Below are 24,418 nucleotides of genomic sequence, written 5' to 3' on the forward strand. Positions count from 1 at the left end.
TTTTTGGAAACAACACATCAAGATCTATAACCCTGAATTTTTTGAGAATTTTGGAGTAATGTTCCGTTGTTGGAATGGAAACGGAAAATTTCAAGCATTGGATTCCTTGAAGTAGTTTACTTCGATAGGCAAATTGTTATATAGACCATATAGAAAGGTGTCATTTTTAAGTTAAAACAGATTTTTTTTCAAATCGAAAGAGATATAAGGCCAAAACAACACAAGAATTCGCAATGGATCCGTCGAAGATTTATAGTTCCATAGGCAAATTTTCGGACCGAATAACCGACCCGTCTACTATAGAGAGATGAATATCTAGGACGGTCTCATTTATAAACTCCCTTGCTTTAATGGATTTCCTCTCATCCTTCTGAACTTGCTTTCTGTATTAATCAGGATTCAACGAGTATCTTAGCAGGCCCTTAATTTTTTCTTAATTTTTGAGTTGACGAGTGCGTTTTAACGCCAATTTTAGCACTCAACGAAACTCTAGACTAAAGATCCGAGAAGCACGGTCCTCTAGAACTGCAAGAAAACGAACAGTGTAAACCGTAAGATGTTGTTAGGATAGAAATGGAAATTTCAGGCATTGGATTCCTCGAAGTTTTTTAATTCGTGGGCAAATTTTCATACAGACCATATAGAAAGGCATCATTTTTGAGTTAAAACAGAATTGTTTTTCAAATTTAAAAAGATATAACTCCAAAACGACACAATAATTCGCATTGAGGTTTAAAGTAATGGATTTCTCGAAGATTTCTAATTCAATAGGCAAATTTTCGGACCGGATAACCGATCCATTTAGTGTGCAGAGATGAATATTTAGGACGTTGCCGTTTCAATGGGCTTTCTCTTATATTTATGAATCTGGTTTCTGTAGTAATCCGAGTTTCCACAATAATAATCCGGATTCAAAGAGTGTCTCAGCAGGCTCCTGAATTTTTTCTTAATTTTTGAGTGCAGATTAGCGCCAATTTTAGAAGTCGACGAAACTGTAGACTGTCGACCCAAGAGGCGCTGTCCTCTAAAGCTGTAAAGAATCGAATAATGTAAACCGTAAGATGGAATCCAAAACCATTTTGAAGTAATATCTCGTTAATGGAATGGAAATATAATTTCAAACTACACAAAAAGTCTCAAAAAAGATGAAAAAATTTCCACATTTGAAAATCTTTTTTTAATATTTGTCTTTATATATATTTCACGCAAGTGGAACGTAAGAGTATAACCAACACTAGATTGGTGCATAGTGCATTAAAAAGCATATTAATAATACATAAACTGTAGAGTGCACGTAACGAACCCAGTTAAAATACAGCAGATATTTAGTTCATAAGAACCATTAATACGTGCGTGATAATGATAAAACTACGAGAGTTATATGCTGCAATAAATGTTCCGAAACTTGGGCAGAACCCATTAACATCCAAATAGAGCCAACGCTTAATGGATATGCATATGATATGATGTTTGAACATTTAACTAATATGATGGATATGACATGACATACAAATCAACAACAACAGTTGTTGAAATGTAAAATACCAAAAAAGACATACGTTATCAAAACTCCGTTGAAAAATTCAATTCTCTATACTCTGTATTTCCCACCAATCCCTGCGATAATTGTATTTTTCAAAAATTCAATTAAGCCCCCAGCACGCACATTCCTTCCGCCACTTCATCAGATAAGAAACGCATTCTCATTTAACTTCATTACCCAAAAATAACCGTAACAAAGTGCCTCCCTGCAAAACCGAAACAACGCAATTAATCATTTTCCCCATCAAATAATTTACCCTGATCAACACCATTACTCCATTAAACAGTTGCCGTTGACTCGTGTTTGTAAAATAAATAATGTTTTAAAAGGCTTCTCCCTCGATAACGAACCGGAAGCGAAACCATGACCTATTCTACATAGAGTTACTGCAATTTCCATCTGACACGCTCCAACTTGCTAGTTTTTGTGGGTTTTCTGAAATTGGAGACAAATGTGTCTGTCAGCTTTTACACTCTGATTAAAATTGCCCCAACAAGTTTAAAACGACAAAGGCTGAAACGCAGAACAGCAGAATTTAATTTCAGCTATTGTTTTCAGTTGCTCTCCTTAATCCGGTAATTCACCACGACGGCATGCTAATTAACAAATTGAAATTTGTCGGAGAGGTGATTAATATTGGGGATTTAGTGTTCGGGGACATTACGCGTTTTTGGGCTTTGCGGGATTAAAATATCACAGGTGGATTTTTCGTGTCGCGTGGGTGCAGATGTAGCGTAAATAAAAATTAAAATATTGAGCCGAGGGGGTGCTCGCACGAGGAACTTCTCGGGGATTTCATAATTTCTTTAAATTGAAAGTCTTTAAAATAATTCTTGATAAATACACTGCCCCGCAAAATTAACGCAAAATTTTAAAATTTTATTTTACACAAGTGGAAATCGTACGTATGAACTGGCCTGCACGAAATCCGGACCTTAATCCCATCGAGCATTTATGGGACATAGTGGGAAAAAGAATTAAAGCATTACAGCACCCTCCTACTACCCTCCCAGAGCCAACACTTAGAGTGACGCAAGACTGGCAAGAAATTGATCAAGAAGAAGTTAGAAATTTGATTAATAGTATGCGAGTGATGCTCGAGGAGGCAATACTCGTTATTATAGTAGCTTCCATAGATGGCGATGGCTTGCAAGTTCTGTCACTGTGGCATGTGTCGCGTCGCACACGGGTGTATTTAAGGCCGTTTGCACAAAATCTTACGGTCACTGTAATCTTGCTATTTTCTATCTACGACAAACGATTTGTCACACAGGTACGAAACCGACGATCTAGAGAAAGATGGAAGTTTGAAAATGTATTTCAACAAGTATAATAACCGTTTAGTGCAACACAATTGGTTCCAGCAAACTAAAATATGACAGGAAACAAACAGTCCACATGGACTAATTTATAGCCGTCTTTGCTGCTAAGATGACTAGATTTTTCGCTCCACCTACCTCTGCAACGATGAATATAGCATACCACAACTTGTGTACAGTGAACAGAGCTTCGTTTTTATTGACGAGATTGAGCTCATAAATTAAAAAGATCATATTATAACGAAAAAAATTACATGTAATATTATAAATACGTCTCTGTGCAACGCGTGCCACAGTGACGTCAGAATTTGCAAGCCACCGTCGGCTCCGTTTGCACCGGTTTTATTTTATTTTTATTCGTAAATTTCGACTCTATGAACGGCTACTATATCTATGCAATCTACTATAATGCTAACTGAGCGACGGTTTAAGCATTATCAAGTAAGATGTTATTTTTTAGTTTCTTGGAATCTGGTTCCAAAGCATTATTAGTTTGTTGTTTTTGTCGATTTTTGTTCTAAAATTTCTACATTTGATTTAATAATTACGAATTAGGGACCAAAGTAGAAAAAATAACAAGATTATCTAAAAAAAATAAAAACTTTAAATTTTGCGTTAATTTTGCAGTGTATACAGGGTGTTATTGAAAGGTACGTACAACAACATGGACAGTTCTTCGCGAAGTCTAAGAAGTCGGAAAAACTTACTTTGTCTTATCAAAATTTTAAGGGGAAAATTAACCCTTATCCAATCTTTTTAGACGCTACTGAAGGATAAATAGGTAAAATTAATTTATTTTAGTAAATCCTAGCAACTGTAACAATAAAACTTTTGTCAAGACTAAATGTTGCCATAGAAACGAAAGATGATCTTTTTATCAGAGGCATACAACGAATTTGGACATAAATTTTAATAATTTTTATCTCTAAAAGGAGAACACTTTTACCTGAACTTTTTTAACTTTTAGCACCCATACCTCGAGACCAATTGCCGATTTTATTTTGTACGTACCTTTCAATAACAGGCTGTATAAAGGAGTGAACTTTGTCATCGATGTGTAAACAAACATAATTAAAAACAGGTTGTATGCAACACATGAGTTAGTGTATTATACAAACCTGTTAGATAAATAGGTACATCACAACATATCCTAGATTTACCAGGATCTCGATTATTTTTAACTGTGTTTCCTCCTCGTGTTTGTTTTCCCCGACTTTATCGATGAAAGATCGTAGAGTTATTTTCCTACTTCGTCACGTTATTGATGTCGTTTTCACTTTGCCATCACAGCTTTACGCATTAAACTCTCCTCAGTTTTGTGGCGGCATATTTATGAAGTAACTAATTTGGAACCTGCCAAGACCATTAATAATATAATGGAATGTCAATTACATATTGCAAGTTATTTTGCTATCCACGTGAAATAATCAATAAGGGTATAACAAGCAGAATGTTAATAGACATCTTGTATGCCACTCACAGTAAGTACCTACACGAGTATTGAATAATTACGGGATGACTTATTGTTTTACGTCATGTTTGATGAGACATGTTTATCGTGTAGGTTTTATCATGTGGGTGTTTTGGTTTTATTCGGTCCTCGTTACAGTGTGTCATATGTCAGATTCCGTCATCAAGAAACATAGAAACTACTAAGGATATTGATTATTAGAATCGTGTCCGCTTAATGTGGAATTTTACGTTCAATTTAAATTCATTGGTCAAAATAAGAACACATTTGAGGATTCATTCTTCACCACCAAATTCTTTTCTTTATCAAAATTTTTCCAAACAAAAATCAACTGATTTAAGCATCATTAAAGTCCTTAGAAATAACAGTTTTAAATCAAGTCCCAAGAAAAATCTCACATAAATGCTACAGATGTAATTGATGGCTGACGTAGACAGGAATTTTCGTATAACAGTGGTAACGTGTTTCTATCTTGACAAGTCGCCAAATTAGATAGAGCAAAGTTTTATAGTGATTTATTTTAAACCAACGAACCTAATAAAACATATTAAAGGCAACATTTTTCTTTTGCAAGTCTTTGGCGATACCAGATTTGGTGAATCACCCTTTTTCTTATAATTTTATTTTACAAAATTCGTAGAATACGATAACGTAATTTGTTCTCTTTTCGTCACTCTGTCATGTGAATGTGATATTAGATTTTCATGACTATATTAAATCAGACCACCTACTTTTAATTTTACATATTAAGTTAAATTTTTATTGGTAAGTCAATTTTGAAAATAATTCGATCTGCATTTTTGCTTCCAACTAACAACTCCATAAAGTCCTAGCCCCGCCCACCCGCTCTTCATTTTTTTCGAGAGTAGGTCCTTTGCCAAAATCAGTCTTATCTTGGCAAGTATTTTTCTTCCAAGATTTCGGAGAAAATTTTTTACTACCATAGAGGTGTTCGTAAATTTTCGATAATCCTTGGGATCGTTTTCCATAAAGTACCGACACTTCCCGAAGATTCTCGAAGACTATAAGATCTTATCGAAGATTCCGAACCCATTTTCAGTTTCTGCTATTTGCTTTCTACGATTTTTAAATAATTTATGGGAACACAATTTGACAAATCTCAAATTTTAAAGGATTGTATTAATGGAAACGACCAGATATTTGAAACTTCAGATCCCTTTAACGTATCGAGGTTTTATTTTTAGAATGTCTGTTTCCATCATTTTCGTTTGTGATTATTTGCGTACATTACTGTCTACAATACGTTCGTAAGCAGCTGAAAACCTACGGAGGCAGATGTAAGATGTATTATATTTAGGAATAACATTTTTTAATGTCCTTCAGAGTACAGTATTATAACCTCAATAATCCGAATTAGTTGGGGAAAAGGCGTGTTCGGATTAGCACTTTGTTCGTATCAGTGGATTTCCCAAAAATCTGAAATGGGATTGAATAACAACTTCATATATTGCTAAACAAACTTCAAGAAACAAACCTTAATTTTATTAAACAACCAATAAAGGTTTCTTAAGCAACAATAGATAATAGATACATTCGAAAAAAAATTTCCACCGTGACCATAAACACGCTATATTTTTGGAATCAGCACGTTGAGATTTATATCTGAATCTTTTCAGAATTTTTCAACAACTTTTTCACAAATGAAATCTTACACTATGGAGTTTACATAGTGGAAAATTTAAACATTTCGGGCCGCAGAAGTAACTTCCGGCCTCATTTCTTCGATAACTCCAGCAGTTTTTCCAGAATCGCCAACTGAAATATCGCCATTTTTAAAAATGTCAAAAAATTCGAATTTCACACGGAATATTTGGAAAATATTGCTCCGTGACTCTTAACAGGCTACATTTTTGGAATCAGCACGTCAAGGTAAGAATTTTTTGAGAATTTTTAGACGACTTTAAAAAAAAGTGTAAGATGTAATTATTTCCACCTTGATGCAAATATCGACCCATTTTCTACAATTTTCGAAATTTAACTAAATACATTTTCTTGTAGATTTCGCCCCGCAGAAGTCGCTTCCGGACTCATTTCTTCCATAAATCCAACTGTTTTTCTGGAATCGCCCATTGAAATATCACAATTTTTAAGAATTTCAAAAAATTCGAATTTCACTCAAGATATTTATAAAATATTGCTACCTGACCTTAAACACGCTCAATTTTTGGAATCAGCACGTTAAGATCTATAACGTTGATTTTTTGAGAATTTTTAGACGACCTTTTCACAAATGAAATTTCACACCCTTATGCAAATTTTGACTCATTTTCGAAATGTATCTAAATACATTTTCTGGTAGATTTCGGGCCGCAGAAATCAGTTCCGGCCCCATTTCTTCGATATTTCCAACCTTTTTGCCAGAATCGCCGTCTGAAATATATCGCAATTTTTATAAATTTCAAAAAATTCGAATTTCACACCAAATATTCCAAAAATGTCACCCTGTAACCATAAACACGCTATATTTTTGGAATGGAGCACTTCGGGATCTAGATCCCTGAGGTTTTTCAAAATTTTTGGACGACTTTTTGAAGAATGAAATTTTCCACTATGCAAATTTCGAGCCATTTTCGACCATTTTCGAAATTTAACTAAACACATTTTCTTGTACATTTCGGGCCTCAGAAGTCACTTCCGGCCTCATTTCTTAGTCAGCTCCAACCGTTTTTCCAGAAACGCCCATTGAATTATCCCAATTTTTAAAAAATTCAAAAAATTCGATTTTCACTCCCAACATTTCGAAAATATTGTCCGGTTACCATAAACACGCTATATTTTTGAAATCAGCACTTCGGGATCTAAATCCTTGATTTTTTTTGAAAATTTTTAGATGACTTTTGAAAAATAAAATTTTACATCATGTATACAAATTTCGACCCATTTTCGACGATTTTCGATTTAACTGAATATATTTTCTGGTAGATTTCGGGCCGCAGAAGTCACTTCCCGCCTCATTTCTTCGATAACTCCAATCGTTTTTCCAGAATCACCCATTGAAATATCGCAATTTTTAAAAATTTCAAAAAATTCGAATTTCACTCCGAATATTTCTAAAGTATTGCTCCGTGACCCTGAACAGGCTACATTGTTTAAATAAGCACATCAAGATCTATAACTCTGAATTTTTTTGAGAATTGTTAGACGACTTTTCCAAAAATGAAATTTTTCACCCTTTATGAAAATTTCGACCCATTTTCAACGATTTCCGAAATTGAACTAAATACATTTTTTTAATTTTCACACTTCTAGTACGAAATCAATCCTAATGATTTTTAAACAACAAACCTCAGTGTGTTCGTGTTAATTGTAAAGAATTATTATATACTAGGATCCATATTTGGTCAATTTCCATTCTTACCATATCAATGATTTTACTTTGCACATATTGATATCACTATTTATGCCCATGATATATCATTAAGAGCAATTTGAAGAGAAAAAAATGACATCTTATGACATAAAGCTAAAAAAACCGGTAAAAACTGGTTTTAGTCTAAGAAATCAGTTTGAATACAAACAAAACAGAAACTGTGCTATTTATTAAAAAAAAGACTAATTCTGATTTGTATACAAAATCAACTAAATATTTGGGCATATACATCGAATCACAATTAACTTAGGATGCACATGGGGAGTTTATTCCAAACAAACTTTAAAAAAACATCCTTACGTTACGTACGCGTGTCTAATAATATTTCAATGCGCTATCTAAGAACTGATCATTTTGTTTTCATACATTCTTATTTATTGTTTATTATTAGATTCTTCATCCATGCACAGTTTACTCAAATTCCACAGTTGTAGCCAATCTAAAACATCGCGATGATAATCGTCAGGAATGTTTTAAACAGCTTAATCTTCTCACATTACCAGATTATTCATTTAAAGATGACTAAAATATATAAAAAAATTTAATTTTAAATCTATTACAATACGTAAGGCACAACACCAAAAAGGTCATTTACGGAAAATTTACTTTTTTATGACCATTTCTCAGCCTTAATGGATATTTCAGGTAAAATTCCGCTGTTGTTAATGTATGTCTCTGATCGACCACACTTTTTTAAATTTTCATAATTTTGCATAGAATTTCTAATACAGTGAACTTCTTTCTATAATCAAAAAACGTCGACATAACAGAACAGTTTATCATCTTGTCGGATCTTAACTGGTACTTTTTAAACGAAACTCCAAATGTAATTAATTTATCACAAACATCGCCCCATCATAATTTATATTTAATTCGTTCCGTTTTATGCAGTTGCTGCGCCTCATTGTGACGTTAATTTCTCTCTCCCCCAATTATAAAGTTATCGTGCCTTCATTTTCGTGTTCTCGTAATAAGGATGTTGCTTTCCGTTGGGTAAATTTGTCCGCGATGTTTTAATTTGATTTAATGCGGGATTATAGGGTTAATAAAATATGACGGTAAATAAGCAGGCGATCGATGAAACGATCACTGTTCTTGTTGTGTTTATTTGGTCGGACGAAATTTTTATTTAATGTTTATAGATACGGAATTAGAGATGTGCCTCATAAACATCGCAAGGTGTAGACGTGTTAGAAGCGGTCTTTTCTTGCTTGGAATGCACTCACTGTTTCAATTACCCCGCCTTTAATGAACTTCCTATGCGGTGTACGCTTTTTGAATAAACATTCGCCTGGTAATTTCACCATAGCCTCGGAGCTTATCTTGATGGATTTTTTTTTATTTTATTTTGACGTAAATTAACTCGACCAGATTTTTTACGAAAATGTTAACTAATTACGAGGTGTATGTTGTTGGCATTGCGAAATGTTCGCTCGTAGTGTGTGGACTAATTTAATCAAAGTCCAATTAATAAAAGTAACAAACGAGCTTTTTTAAGCGGACTATTACTCAAAGAGACAAGTTTATTCAGTGGATGTCGTCACCCGGTAGCTTTTTTCTTAAGTTTCTTTAATGCGCAGATTTATTTGGTTTATTAAGCCACATACTCTTGTTTATTTGGGTAAAAGATAATGCCAAAATATTCGGAAAATGAATAACCAAACAATCTTTTTATTTATGATTCATGGACCATCTTGCGAATATTAGTCATATACCACTGATTTTGCACCTGCTTTATACACAACAGTTTGACAGAGAATAATTTGAGATAATCACTTTCAATGTAAGCTACGAGACAGTGACACGTAACCATTAACAGATTAAATTTAAATGAAATTTAAAAGAATGTTTTTTAAAGTTACTGTCTCGCCAAAAGAGTCGTTATTTCATACATACTAATCATAAGTAATTCCTGTATCTAATCATTTTTTCAGTAACAACATTTTGTACAGTACAGTGTATTAACTAGAATGGATTCGATATTTATCAATTGACGGATGAGTGTCGTTTTTCTAAGTATTACTTCAATAACATATAATTACGCTGTGATATTTATTTATTCTATGTGTCACTCGCTTTTTGACCTTGCCACGATCAATCCTATTTATAGCATCAGGTGTCTACAACAAAATAATAGTTTGTTAAACATGTCTACAAATTTTTCTCTTAGCGACAAGAGCATGCTATTTTTAGTTTAGTTGACAGAGAGACAGACAAACAGACAGACAGACGGAAATGGGATACCGATATTTTGATATTTTCATTAAAAAAATAAAAAAAAAAAACAAATTCGTATTCAGCTCTAAGCTGTTAAAGGTTATTAACTATCTGTCCGATTGATGGACACAGTTAATCTTTAAAAATTAATTACATTGTTCATGTTGGCGGTTAAGGTTTACTACAGCCACAGTGTTGAGATGTTCCAAACAGAACTTACCATGATGGCACATAAAAGATCTAAGTAATAAATAAATAACAAAAGCATCCTCTCAGAACCACGCAAAATAATAAACACCAAAAATAAGGAACAGTTTTCTTTGGCAGATTTTGATGAATTTTATCTTTATTAACGCCATTATTATTTTATTACGGCAATAAAAGTAATCCACACAAACAAATACAAGCCGGCCGAACTTATAATAAAAATCTATCACTTATCACCAACACCACAATATTTATTTTTTATGGAAACTAAATCGCCGGCTACACAAATAACCGCAAAAAGTCGAAACTCGAAGTCATCAAACTCAAGGGACTAATCACAATTAATTACACCCTTAAGGGACGACCAAACGGGATGTTTTGCATAGGGCTAGTTTAATCTAAACCAGCTGAACACACGGTGACAAGAAAGGGATTCTCAAGCTAAATGGGGCCTAAATTGGATGAAAAACAAAACACTCATTTAAAGTTATCGGATTTCTTTTAGTCGAGAAACAAGCATTAAATTTTCTTCAAGGACAAGAAACCTTATTTGTGGACGCGGGAAGGGAAAGTTTTGGTGTTTTGAAGTTACTTTCAAGAGTAGTTCAGGGAAAGAGGAAAAATAATTCTTTTAGACTAAAGCCAAATCTTAAAACTTTTTAAAATTTATCAACGATCACCTTCATTTAATATGACTACGTTGTCAGGTCGCTATTTTCTGGCTTTGAGGTTACGCTTCTTAAATACCTACTTAAATACTATTTAGCCGAAGTAATTTGCCGACAAAGCCTGCGAACTTTATTGATTAATAATAATAATAGGTAATCACTACGTGGAAATTGCCACTACATCCCCAAAAGCAAATAAGAGACGCCGAGGAAAATATTTTTTTAACAGGAAAAATGAGTTTTCGAAAAGAACTCGAAAATTTTGAAAGAAATTGGAAAAACTCACGAATCCATGTTGCTTTGTTTCTCAGAGTTTGAAAGAAGTTCTTTTTTAATATAAAAGAATCTTCAAGGGCCTATTTTATCTTACTTTTGAAAAAATGGGAAAACGCCTCGGTGACATTTGGTTTTTCAATTTTGAAAAAGTTTGAAAGGACGTTGAGGACGCTTGGTGTCTTTTTTGTTTTATCTCCGAAAGAATTTGATAAAACCTCAGGAATCACTGGTGTTTGGTTTAGAAAGAATTTGAAAATCTTGGAGACACCTAGTGTTTTTTATTTAGAATATGAATGAACGTTTAGGGCCCCTTTGTGTATTATTATTAAAAATAAACTTGTTAAGAGAGGAGTGGTTGTATTGTACAAATCGTTACTTAACGATTTAATAAAAATATTTGTTTCAACAAGAACTCAAACGTTAATATCTCGTCAGATATTTATTCTTAAAAACTAACCTTTTGGATGAAATAATTTGGAATATCTAAAACGTTTTTATCAATGTTAATTACTTGAAAATTAATCAAATTTTTATATTTATCTCATTACGCACCGTCTTTACGTTTTACGCTTCGCTGCAGTTAATAATATTTTTCAATGCAATTATCGTTATTGCTTTGTGAAACATTTAAATTTTAGAATTGTTTTGAAAACATTTTTGTATTTGGGACATACTTAACTGTAACTAAAAGAAGTTCACTAAATCAGCAAAACGTTTCAGACAATCATTTTAATTGAAAACAGTGGTAATCAATATTTGAGTTTATTTGGAAGTGTTTATTGAAGCTTCCAAACGTAGTGTAAGAGGGTTATTTTTATTAAACTTTAATTTCTTGTTTTCTGGATATTCCCCAGTTTATGGAGTGAAAATATCGATTTTGCGGTTTCAGTCTATCTCATTGTTAGCGAATTTTTGGGCAAATATTCTTCGAAACTCTTTTTTTTTGGCTGTATTTTGAGTCTGTTATAAATATATATTTTTTCTGTTCATCTTCACCAAGAATCGTGTGATGTAAATGTAAAATTTTGCTTACAATTGATATCATGATTTCAAAACTTTTTCTGATTAGTATTTTTTAAATATTATCTACTTATTAAACCTAGGTAATGCTGAATTGCATCATTATTAAAAATTTTGTGTTTTTGTTGCAGTGGGTTCGTAGATGAAGATGAGGGGATTCGCTAAATTGTAGCAGAAGAAGAAGACTAAAGGTAAGAATTTCGCATTAATTTTAAATTGGGTGTTTTAAAAAGTATATATATTTTTTATGAAGGCTATTTTGATCAGTAATTTTGTCTTATTTTAGTTTTATCAGTTTTTTTTTGACGCCTTGTTACATATTTTGTACCTATTTTATTTTATTTTTATGCACTCTTTTCCTTATATGCGTATATTCAGACAATTTTTTTATTTCGATTTTAAATTAAATCTAAAAAAAGGTGGTACATACATGTTTCAAGCGAGTTTTTCCATTACAAAAGTTTGTGATGATGTCATCAATATTTTTGCAATGACATATATCAGTTTGAATAGATGCAGTACAATACTAAAAATAAGAATACTGTGTTCCCAAAATTTCGAGAAAATGGAGTGAGTCGTTCTTGATTAACATCGTACTAAGCAAAATTTATCTAAACATCTCCACCAACGTTTTTTGTAGTAACTCATATTTGTAGTTTATAACATAACATACTCCTATATTTGTGGTGTATGAGTCTGCCTCGATTTTTATCGTAATTACCTCACAAAAATTTTTGTGCGCATAACAGATATTTGGGTTACGTGCATAACGACTACCAGTGGACGTGTGGATTTCTTAGAGAATTTGAGCTTTGCTCGCGTTTTTTTTGTCTTCTGGTGCGAGGGAAGTCCAGTCTAAATTACTTTAGACCGATTTTTTAATATGTGAAAGAATCTTCCCGACCTCTTGCGTTTTATTTTTGAAAGAATGTGTAAAAACTTCGGGGCCCCTTGTGTTTTGTTTTTGAAATGTAAAAGAAACTTCATTATCCCTATCTTTTTTAAGAGTAGGTACAAAACTTTGAGCCCCCTTGACATTATTTTTGAGACAATTTTTGAAAACCTCGGAAATCCCTACGGTATTTTTTAAAATATATGTGAAAGAATTTCCGAGATCGCTTTAAATTTCTCTCTTGGCGCTTGAATGCCAATAAAACTAATTGTTTGCACTTCTGCAACTTCCAAGCAAACATTTTGTAGCTTTTGGCTGTTTTCTGAGTAAAGCAAAATCCTCATATCGAATTCCTGCTGTCTTTACATTTTGAACAAACTTGACCCAATTATAGACATCCGCCCCAATTCTATTTAACGACATTTTCCCTTTTGCCAGAAGCCTCTCAAGCAAAGTTTTACAGCAACTGTGTACACAAATGAACGTTCCATTCCCTCCAAACCAAAAACCTCCAAGCTCGTGTTTGTTTCACTGTTTGTACGAAGTAGTGCAATTACAGTGCTACTATTTTCACTTTACGACGATCTTCCGCGTAAGCGCCAGCGTTCTTTACGAAAATAACCATTGCAGTTTTATCGATCTAGATAAAAAAAAGGTCAATTTTGACAAGCCATTCTACGACGGCACCTGCCGACGTAAAATTCCGGCCGCGACACATTAAGGCGACAGGCAAAATAAACCAAGAACCGTCAGTGGTTTCCTTCATTTATTTAGGCACAATTTATCCGTGATGGCTCTACTTCGTACAGGAGAGGAAAAAAACGTAAAATTAGAAAGCTTAATTTAAGTCAAACACCGCTCCAAAAATAAAACAAGCTGTGCCGCAGATTGAATCGGAGACAATACGAGGTTTTCACCTCGCTTTTGTTGTTTTGCACAAACGAGACGATTGATAGCATGAAGAGGTGCATGAAAGTAGAAAGAAATGCAAATTTTTACTTTAGTACTGCGTGAATAGTGGTTTTAATTAGTATGGTTGCTGAGGCGTGGAAATCGGGATGAAAGAAGGTACATAATTGGCAGGCGGCTGCAGTTTTATTCGTTTTAACAAAAAATTCTGTTTGGCTCTTTTCAAATAAAGTTCGACCAAATGCCAGTTTTTATCGTCATAAATTTCTATAAGTGTCAAAAAATAATTTTTTCATGTGGAAAAACACAGTTAGTGGCATCTTGTCAAAACAAACGGTCATTATGATGTGTTAATGTAGCTTTTCGTGAACTATTTTGGGATATCTCTTTGATTTGTAAATATGACATTATAATTTAGGTTCAAATATTATTATTAACGAGTAGTAAAATTGACAAATTTTGGGCAAGAGTTTCAGTTGTATACTCAACTTCAAACATCCTGTATTTTTATTAATTTGGCCAGTATTTACATTTTTTTTTCAAATCCAAATTGTCTGTGATTTTGCTACTATACAATCTGATTTGGAAAAATATGTTATGTGCCCCGTGTCAGTGAAGTTGTTTTTTGTTCTTGCATTGTTGTTTACGGCAAATGACGTAAATTCCTAACAAGAAACTAATACAAAAAAAAAAAATCCGGGACGGCAGACGGACAGACGAACAGACAGACAGACAGACGGAAACGGGAGAGCGATCTCTTCGTACTCTAAGGGACATGAAATGTTGAGAAATCGTAAAAATAGAGAGCCGGCCGATGGATTCGATTACAATACTTCCTTCGCTCTAGAAGTAAAAATTGTAAAGCTTCTAAAAATAACTATCGCGTAGATAGTACAACAATAACCAAAATTTGTGTAATCCTCCCCAACAATAAGTTGATGGCGTCATCACAAAGTTTTGCGTGATAAATGCTATTTAAATTTTATAAAATAAAATACACCTTAGTTGTGGTTTATAAATCCACCTTGAATTTTTACTCTAGGCATCTAGATTTTCCCATAAAAATCAAAATTGTATAAGATTTTATAGTAATATAAGAGGAACGTTGATCAGCCGCTCATGAGCTCAATTATTTAGAGTGCGTGCAATAATGCGAAGGTCGCCGGTTCGATCTCCTATTTCTATAAAACTGAATTTGTACTCTAGAGACGAGGAAAATTATGTCTAACAATACGATAGGACCAATTTTTACGGCTTTTAAAACTATGTTTGCTTATTAGTTACACACCTTCAAGAATTTGTTGTTGGTTGTTTTCTTTTACTCTAACAAAACAGGAACCCGAATTGAGAACTTGAACCCGAGAGTCTTTATTGAGAACCAAAATTTGTGTGACTTTCAGCAAATCGTTTCAAGATAACTTCTAAAAATTTTCACGAAGATCTTGGAATTTCGATTATCCTTCTCAGACGAACCCTTGAATGCAAAAATACGCGCATCTTTTTTATCTTGCGACGATATTGTAATGAGATGGAGTCTTTTTTAGTGTATGGGAGAAGATTGTAAAAGTAAAATTTTGACTTTCGTAAATTTTCGTTTCATTTCTATAGTATTGTCATCAACTTGTGGAACTATATTTAAGGCAGTTTATAAATTAAAAATAAAAAAAATCACTGAATCTGGACACAAGACTTTTTTTGTTAATCGTCCCGTTTGTGTTTTTATGTATTGAAAAGCTCGACGAAGAAAATCTTGAGAAACAACGTTTGAATTTTGAATGTCCCACTACTCTTTTAACTGATTTTTACTTCCCAAGCGTAAGTAGTGGATACTTTCATGTTTTCTCTACATTTCATGAGACTTACAATAGGGCTCCTATACTGTGGTTCTTTCGTGTGGATTTCTATTGGACAAAAAATCTCTGAAACTATCGGACCGACTGTTTTCAAATTTTATGTATATGTTAGGAATTTGTATAACCATCCACACCAACAATTTGATGACATCCACTCGGCAACAATGCTATTTAAATTGTGTAAAATGAAATACTCCTTCACTTGTGGTGTATGAATCCGCCTTGATTTTTCAACCTAGTCACCAGATTTTCCTAAAAAATACCACATCAGTCATGTTTGTTTCACTTTTATTTTTCAGTACTAGTTCGTACATATTTTTTTTTCTATTGTTTCTTTACGGTCACCCATATTCTGTTCTATTGAAAAACAATTATACACTTTAAATTTTTTGGTCATTAAGATCTCATCCTTTATAAGCTCATTTCCACATGTTAAGTATCACTGAAATATATTCTAATTTTTCCGAAGCGTAAAATTCGATTTCAATTTTCCTTGTTCTTGCCACTCTTTGCATGCCAACAATGTTGTATTAGATAACAACAAGGTTGTTTGCTATTTCTTACTGAGCTCCATTTCCGTTTTTATTTATTTCCAATTTACTTTCCTTTTAAACTTGAATTAATTTTCACAGAATTTATTCTTCGTTACTCTTTTTGAAACATCTGTGACTCTTGTTGTCGATCTTTATTCCATTCTTGCAATTTTTGCTTCCCGGGAAATATTGTATATTCATGTTTTCTCGATGTTTCATGGCCCCTAGAGTATGAAACAATAAGACTGTCTGGAGTCTATCGTTTGTGTTGATTAGACTTATTAGATTAGATTAGATTGTCTGACTATTCCCACCAATTTGATAACACCTTAAAATTTTGCATAGTAAATGCTATTTAAATTTTATAAAATAACATACTTGTGGTTTATGAGTCTGCCTTAAGCCATCCAGATTTTCGCAAAAAAAAATTGTATAACATTTTATAGTGATACAAGAGGAATATTGACCAACCGAAGATTGCGTGTTCGATCGCCTCATGGGCCACTTTTTTTTCATACACTGTGACTGGTATTATCTATCTTTAAAGATATATTTTTCGTTTAAAACTGAATTTGTTTGACTGTACTTTAGATGCGACGGAAATTCTGTGTAATAACATGATACCAATTTTTTTATTACAAAGTAGGCAACAAATGATTAGTAGGTCCATAATTAGCCAATAACACGTGACGTCACGCTGTGGCGGGAACTCAGCGTTTGACAAGCGCCGTGAAACTCCATAAGTGGCAATGTTAACATTTTCGCATTTCATTTAAAAGTGTAGGTATTTATCTAGAAAATAAACACGTGAATAGCTTCTTTCATATCTTTTCTGTGTATCAGGGTGCTTTTTTTGGCGATTTGAGTTTAAAAATACATAATAAAAATAAAAATACAGAACGCTGTTTTGGTCTGAATTCCTCGTCACCCAAAATACATCCGTGTGTTTTAAGCGGTAAATCGGAAATTAATATTTTCGTTTGAGGTTAATGTGACAGGTTTAAGTGAAGGTGTGTGATTTGTTTTTAAAGTATGGATAATTTAAGTGATTATGCACGATGTCTTTCTTTCAAAGAGAAAAACAGATATGTACAAAAGTTAAACAATTTAAACGGCGGAGATCCTTATACAATGAGTGCAAGTGATTTTAATTTGTGTTTAGACCATGTCCCTACCATAACAATGAATACCATTCTAAACTTTTTTATTTTTGGAATAAGTAAAATAACCCACAATGAAATTCGTGCATTCAAAAGTCTAGAGGCATTTATTCAGTTTTCTCTTTTTTAAACAACTGTGTCTTTCAAAATTACAAGTATTATGAGTGGATTTATTTTGATATCCTAAATTTTGTGATGGAACATAATCAGGATGGTCCACATCCGACAAATCTGCAGGTTTACCTAAAAGAGCACCAATGTAGTAATTTATTAGAAACTGTAAATCTAATAGGTAGTTACTGTACCTAAAATAAAATGATCCGAACAAACATAGGAATACTTTACTTTGGCTTCGTTAAATCCACTCGTTTCGAGGCTTTTAACCAAAGCTTCCGCTTTTTTTTCCCATCCTGTATATATTTACCTTTATTGTTGCTAATTGCTGGGAAAGGAAAATAAAATTTGTCCGCATTTCTGCTGCTTCGATTCGCGCAACCCACAACAGCACAAAATTTAGGCATTTTCTCCTAAAATACAAAATATTATAATATTAAGATGCTAGTGTATTTAAAAAACATTGATGTACATTAACAAAGAATTAATTTGCAAAACAAATGATATAAGATGCAGCGAAGTTAACCTGTACATCACATTGGGAAACATTATTTTTTAAGCCTATTCAAACGTTATGGTGCGTTTTACAGATATCTACACAGTGTAGAAACTGTAACAAACTTACCAAACCATAAAAACACAGTTGACACACTCTCAAATTTAAATGAATTCCGAAAATATTAGCATTGACTCTTATGAGAAAACCGGCTAGTTGTCAAACGCTGCCATCTTGGTGACCTCGGATGACGTCAGTGTATTTGGCTAATTGAACTCAAAACATTATAAGCGAATATGTCAAAGAAACAATAATATACAATAATAAACATCCTGGGGTAAAATAAAGAATTTCTTATTTCAGTATTAATCTTAATTTATACCTTCTAATGACCGTCTAATTAGGATAATAATCCTGTTGGTCGAAAAAGCATTTTTGTAACCTTCGAATCAATTTTTTCTTTATTTACTATTTCTTTATAGCTTTTGTTTTTTTTAAATGCTGTTTTTTCACCTTCGTCTAGGGCTTCATCTTTAGCTTGGCTGATCCGTGAAGGATAATCAAACAAATCTAGTTTCTAAGATAAATAACAATATTTGATTTTGGAGCTTTAATCAGTTTTTTAATGGTATCCGTTTAACTTAAAGCAAAAATAATACGTATTATTAAATTACAGCTAAACAAATATGTTATGGTAAGTTTTAAGTCATTTTTTCTAGACGACTTGGTACTTTCTGACAAAAACTTTAAAATTTTCTTGTGTATGTTTGAATTTTTTCAAAAAATATAAACGTCCAAGATAAAAACTAAGAGTGAGTTAATAAACCATTAGTACAGCAGCATATTATTATTTTATTTAAATAGCATTTACCTTCCCACATTTTAAGATGGCGTCATCAAATTGTTGGTGGGGATTATTAGACACAGTTTGGTTAACGCTACCTAAAATTGCACAGTATCGACCCGGTAATTTTGAAAATTATCCGTCTAATTAAATTGTCAATAGATGACAGACAGATGGGAAGGGTCCTACTTTTAGGGGCTATGAAACGTCGAGAAAACGTGAAATAAGCCATTGGCCAAAGAGACGCTATTACAATCTTACCCTAGCTTATGCTCGGAAACTAGAATCGGATGAGACTCGTTATACGGAGATGTGTGGGTTCATTTCAACACCCACAATAATACTGAACTCGTTACTTTAACTTCTCAGCTTAGTTAATGGATACAAGGCAACAATATTCCACCAACTTCTAAAGCTACAAGAAATTTTTAATGATCTTTGAAGTGTTGGCATCTCATTATTGGTGCTAGTTCAAACGTCCGGAAATTACTAACCAACGTCATCAGACTGTGTTAGCAAAACGATTACTTTACAATAAAATCGTCGCTTAGCCAAACACCTACAGTTTCAGACAGACAACTCAAAAAAAAAACACAGCCTAACTATCTATTATGTCACAACCCGCACTAAAATATTACTGCAGCGACTTAAAAATCGCGAAAAGCTGCCAGCTTTATTTTCTCTAATTTTTCTTTTCCTCATATTCGCTATTTTGGACGGTCTTGGCCCGAAAGTTAATTTGTCGCGTTTAGCAATGCCTTGACCCCGTATTTTTGCCGCAGCACTCCAACCTAAGAGTCCCTTCGTTCTTCGAAATTTCAAACGCCATGCGAGCTATAATTAAATTTCGTCGTAATTTGCTCGGAATAATAAAGCTTTACAATTAGGACAAATTAAACAAACGTGGCTGACGCAACATCAACAAATCATAAACCGATGCCTGAGTCAGAGTCAGGATTTCTCTTCGACGACATGCAACGAGAACAATGCTTTCGGTTAATTTTAAAAAGCGATTGTCGAAAATAACCACGTCCCGAAATAAGATTTAGGTAAATATAAAGTACCTAGAGCTAAGTTTCTGGCCAAAAGACAGTTTATAAATAGACTAAAAATAGAGTGTGTTGAACGTATCGCACGTCTGCAGTACCTACATATTTTCGCATCAAGGACTCACCCCAACATACGGCCTTAAAGGAGTGAACAAACACGACAACGCTTTTAACCCACTGAATTTTACATCATTGGAGTCACACCCACTCGATGAAATTATTTGAATTTGCGGAAAAAATACAACTAAGCTCGGGAGCTTCCCGAAGCTCGGCAAAGGAACCGCAAAAGCGCAAAATTTCAAAGGAGATTGACGGATCCGCTTCGGATAATCGCAATCATCGGGCGATTTTAGCTCTTCCAGATACTGTAATACATAATATTTACTTTGTACCAAATGGTTGCAAGGCAGCTCTTGAGTGATTCATATTTTTTCTAGGCATTATTTCGGGTGGGCGTTGATGGAGTACTTTTAGAATTCTTTCCACATGGAAGTGTGTTTCCTTGCATTTATGTGCAGGTATCAGTCTGCATAATATTTTCTGTGTCAGTTTTAAAGGTCTGATCTGTATACTTCTCTCCCTCTAATTATAATAAATATCCCTAAATAGCTTATTTTTTGAATTTATAACTTCAGTTTTTTAACACCATATTTCCCGCATGCTATAGAAATTTTGATTTAATTGTACTTTTTTTTCAAATCAGGTCATAAGTTTTTTGGAAAAAATTGTAACCAATATTGTGTGTTTCGGAAATCAATTTTACTCTCATACCATAATACTTCTGAAAGGATTTGAGAACACCTAGGAGACCCTTGATATTTAATTTTTAAAAAAGTTTCAAAGAATTTCTGAGCCGCCTGCTGTCTTTTTTAAGAACATGAAAGAATCTTTGGAGGCCCTTGTGTTTTATCTTCGAAAGAATTTAATAAAACCTCAGAAATACTTTGTGTTTGGTTTTGAAAGATTTTGAAAGAATTTTCGAAGCCTCTAGGCTATTTTTTTAGTATGTGTTTGCGTTTGAAATAATTTGAAAGCACCTTGGTGTTTCGTTTTTAAAAGATATAAAATCAATTTTAGGGACGCTGGTGTCTTTTTTAAAAACCTCAAGGATCGCTGGTTTTGAAAGAGTTTGAAAGAATCTTCGGGGTTCCTACGAGGTCCTTTTTTTTAATGTGAAAGAATCTTAGGGTTCCGGTGTTTGTTTTTAAAAGAATTTGAAAACACCTCGAGGAACCTTAGTGTTTCTTTCTTGAAAGAGTTTGCACGAATTTCTGCGGCGCTTGGGTTTTTTTTTAAATAGGAAAGAATTTTTGAAGTTTTATTTTCGAGAGAATTTGATAAAACCCCGGAAATCATTAGTGTTTTGAAAGATTTTATAATAGTAATAATAATAATAATGGTTTATTTTCCAACAGGTGTAATCACCCAATTACAGGAAAAAGAATTAATAATTGTAAACGTATGAATCCAGATATAACTAAACTAAAAAAAAATTATTAATTTTTGAAAGAATCTTAGGGTTTCGTTTTTGAAAGATATTAAATGAATTTTGGGGACACTGGTATCTTTTTAAAAAATCTCAAGAATCCATGGTGTTTGGTTTTGAAACAGTTTGAAAGAATCTTAGGAGTTTCTAGTGTGTTTTTTTATATATGTAAAAGAATCTTAGGATTCCGTTGTTTTGTTTTTACTAAAATTTGAAAACATCTCAGAGGCCTTTGGTGTTTCGTTTTTGAAAGAGTTTGAAAGAATTTCTGGAGCGCCTGGTATTTTTTTTTTTTTTCAAGAATATGAAAGAATTTGTGGAGTTCCGTGTTTTATCTTCGAAAGAATTTGGTAAAACCTCGGAAATCATCAGTGTTTGGTTTTGAAAGAATCTTCTGGGCTTCTACGTTTTTTCTTCAACATGTGAAGGAATCCTAGGATTCCCTTGGTTTTGTTATTGAAAGAATTTGAAAACACCTGGAGGGCCCCTAATGTATCGATTTTGAAAGAGTTTGATAAAAACTCGGGAATCAATGGTGCTTGTTTTTGAAAGAGTTTGAAAGAATCTTCGGGGTTTCTAATGTCTTTTTTTTAATATGTGAAAGAATCTTAAGTTTCCCTTGTATCTCGTGTTTAAATGAATTTGAAAATACCTTGGTGTTTCGTTTTAAGAACATTAACTAAATTTTGGGAGCGCTAGTATCTTTTTTTTAAAACTTCGGAGATCATTGTTGTTTGGTTTTGAAAGAGCTTGAAAGAATCTTAGGGGTTTTTAGTGTCTTTTTTTTTAATATGTGAAAGAATCTTAAGGTTCCGTTATGTTTTGATTTTAAAAGAATTTGAAAACACCTCAAGGATCCTTGGTGTTTCGTTTTGAAAGAGTTTCGAAGAATTTTTGGCCGTCTGGTATATTTTTTAAGAATAGGAAACCATCTTTGAAGCCCCTTGTGTTTCCTCTTCTACAGAATTTAATAAAACTTCGGAAATCATTAATTTATTAGTTTTAAAAGAGTTTGAAAGAGTATTCGGGGTCTGTTTTAATATATGAAAGAATCTTATGGTTCCCTTGGGTTTTGTTTTCGAGATAATTTGAGAAAACCTCACGGACCGTTGGTGTTTCGTTTTTGAAAGAGTTTGAAAAAGTCTCAGAGGCTTCTAGTGTTTTTTTTAATATGTGAAAAAATCTTAGGGTTCCATTGTGTTTTGTTTTTCAAGAGGTTTGAAAGAAACTTCGAGTGTTCTGATCTCTTTTTTATAAGAATGTTACAGATTTTTTTTGGGTCCCACTTGTGTTTTGTTTTTGAAAGATTTTGGAAAAACATTGGGGATTCCTATTGCTATATATTTGAAAGAGTTTCGAAGATTATTTGTGGCTATTCCTTTCTTTTCTATATTAACATAAAGGAGGTGTCATAACAAAATAATAAAACTACATTTATTTTATTTATGGCCTGCCTGCAAAGGCAAGGAAAGCTCTGTTTAATTAAACACCTTCAGACTTTTTTTTTCATTGTAATGAAATTTGTATATTTACTCTTAATTTGTCTTCGGACTTTTTATATTTCTTCCAACATTATTATTCTACTAATGTAATTTTCAATTTATTAACTAAATTACCTTAATAACGTTTCTTTGTGTACAATACCTGACTTGACCTCACAGTAGACAAAATATAATATTAATATTTCTCAACTATGAGAAAAGCACGTAAAACATACAGCAGAGATTTAATTTTTAATTAAACTTGAAAAATATTGCCTTGTGTTGGTATTTAACTTAAATACACTGCAAAATCAAACTAAATGTTTTAAAATGGGAAATCTTCCAAATAGAGCTTCGCAAGTATTATGAATCAAACAAAGCTCACTTCAGACATGATTTAGCTTTGTCAACCACCGGAATCGTAAATCTTGTCTTCAACTCCTTTCTCACACTGAAAATACAGTTTTTACAGTACGTGTAATTATTATTTTATTTAAAAAAATGCAACTTTTCTTAAAGAAAAAAGGAAAATTAGAGCGACTTGAACTGTTTAATATTCAGTCTAGTACTTCCGAAGATTGGACGGACCAGAGAGGACAGACAAACGGAAACGGTGACTAGACGTCATTACAATAGTTCCCTAGCTTAAGGTATCTATAAATAAAAATTATTTTTAAATGCAGACAATTCTCGTCCGAAGCACATTAATCTAGAAATTTAATTTGATGAAGCCCCAAACATCTTTGAAAAAAACCTTTGTCGCGTCGCGTAAATGCGAAAAACTCGCCTTTAATAGAGTGTGTAGATGACAGAACTTCAAGCCTAATAAAAAGCATCTGTAGGCACCACCCACAAGTTTCTCCGACTAAGCTTTTTTCCTTTAATTTTATTTTCTCGTATCAAGACTTTAATATCGTTCAGTATAGACCCCAAAAAGAAGCCATATTTTTACCGCAAGAAAAATTGCAGAATGAAATCTGAAGCAGACGATTTTGCACAATAGAGGAGACTTTTTTTGCAAATACTTAGAAATTTCCAAATGATAAATTGTGTATTTCTTTAATTTTGGTAAAAATCTCGTTAGAGGTTACCGAGTTACGAAAAGATAAAATTACGTAGCACGTGCTGAGTTAATTGTGGGAACTTTATGCTAAGGTCAAGTCTACGTAACCACAATATCAAGTTTCAAGCGCGTCACCAAGGCAAAATTAAAAAACTCCATTTGAAAGCGAAGGGAGTTTACTAAAAAATTGTAGAGAAGCCATTAAGACGTTATTCTAAACCCGGGGAGTTTCAGAAGTTGATCTTTGAGGGTCATGACGGCGAAGCCGCAGTCATTTGTGACTTTTATTATGTCGGGACGAGAGCACCCCTTCTTGCGTCAAATCCTGCAGGATTTGTTGCTGTTTTGCTCCGCGCCATATAAACTGGTTATTGCCACTATAATGTTTTATCATTGCAGTCGTTTTATTGCGGACGATGAATGGGA

General features: G+C 33.1%; 1 protein-coding gene and 1 long non-coding RNA gene across 3 annotated transcripts in view; both read right to left on the reverse strand.

The window, feature by feature from the left end:
• LOC135134577 (sodium/calcium exchanger Calx) overlaps positions 1-24,418 on the reverse strand; it is a 133,934-nt gene that overhangs the window by 88,924 nt on the left and 20,592 nt on the right. The gene's annotated exons all lie outside the window — the stretch shown is intronic.
• On the reverse strand, positions 17,548-17,968 carry LOC135134525 (uncharacterized). Its single transcript, XR_010281333.1, has 2 exons — positions 17,765-17,968; positions 17,548-17,702 (listed from the first exon to the last, which is right to left on the reverse strand). It is a non-coding gene; the product is annotated as an uncharacterized LOC135134525 (long non-coding RNA).

The sequence above is a fragment of the Zophobas morio genome, unplaced genomic scaffold (genome assembly GCF_036711695.1).
Source record: "Zophobas morio isolate AGI-343-1 ecotype UQ-CSIRO unplaced genomic scaffold, CSIRO_AGI_Zmor_V1 ptg000023l, whole genome shotgun sequence".
NCBI lineage: Eukaryota > Metazoa > Arthropoda > Insecta > Coleoptera > Tenebrionidae > Zophobas > Zophobas morio.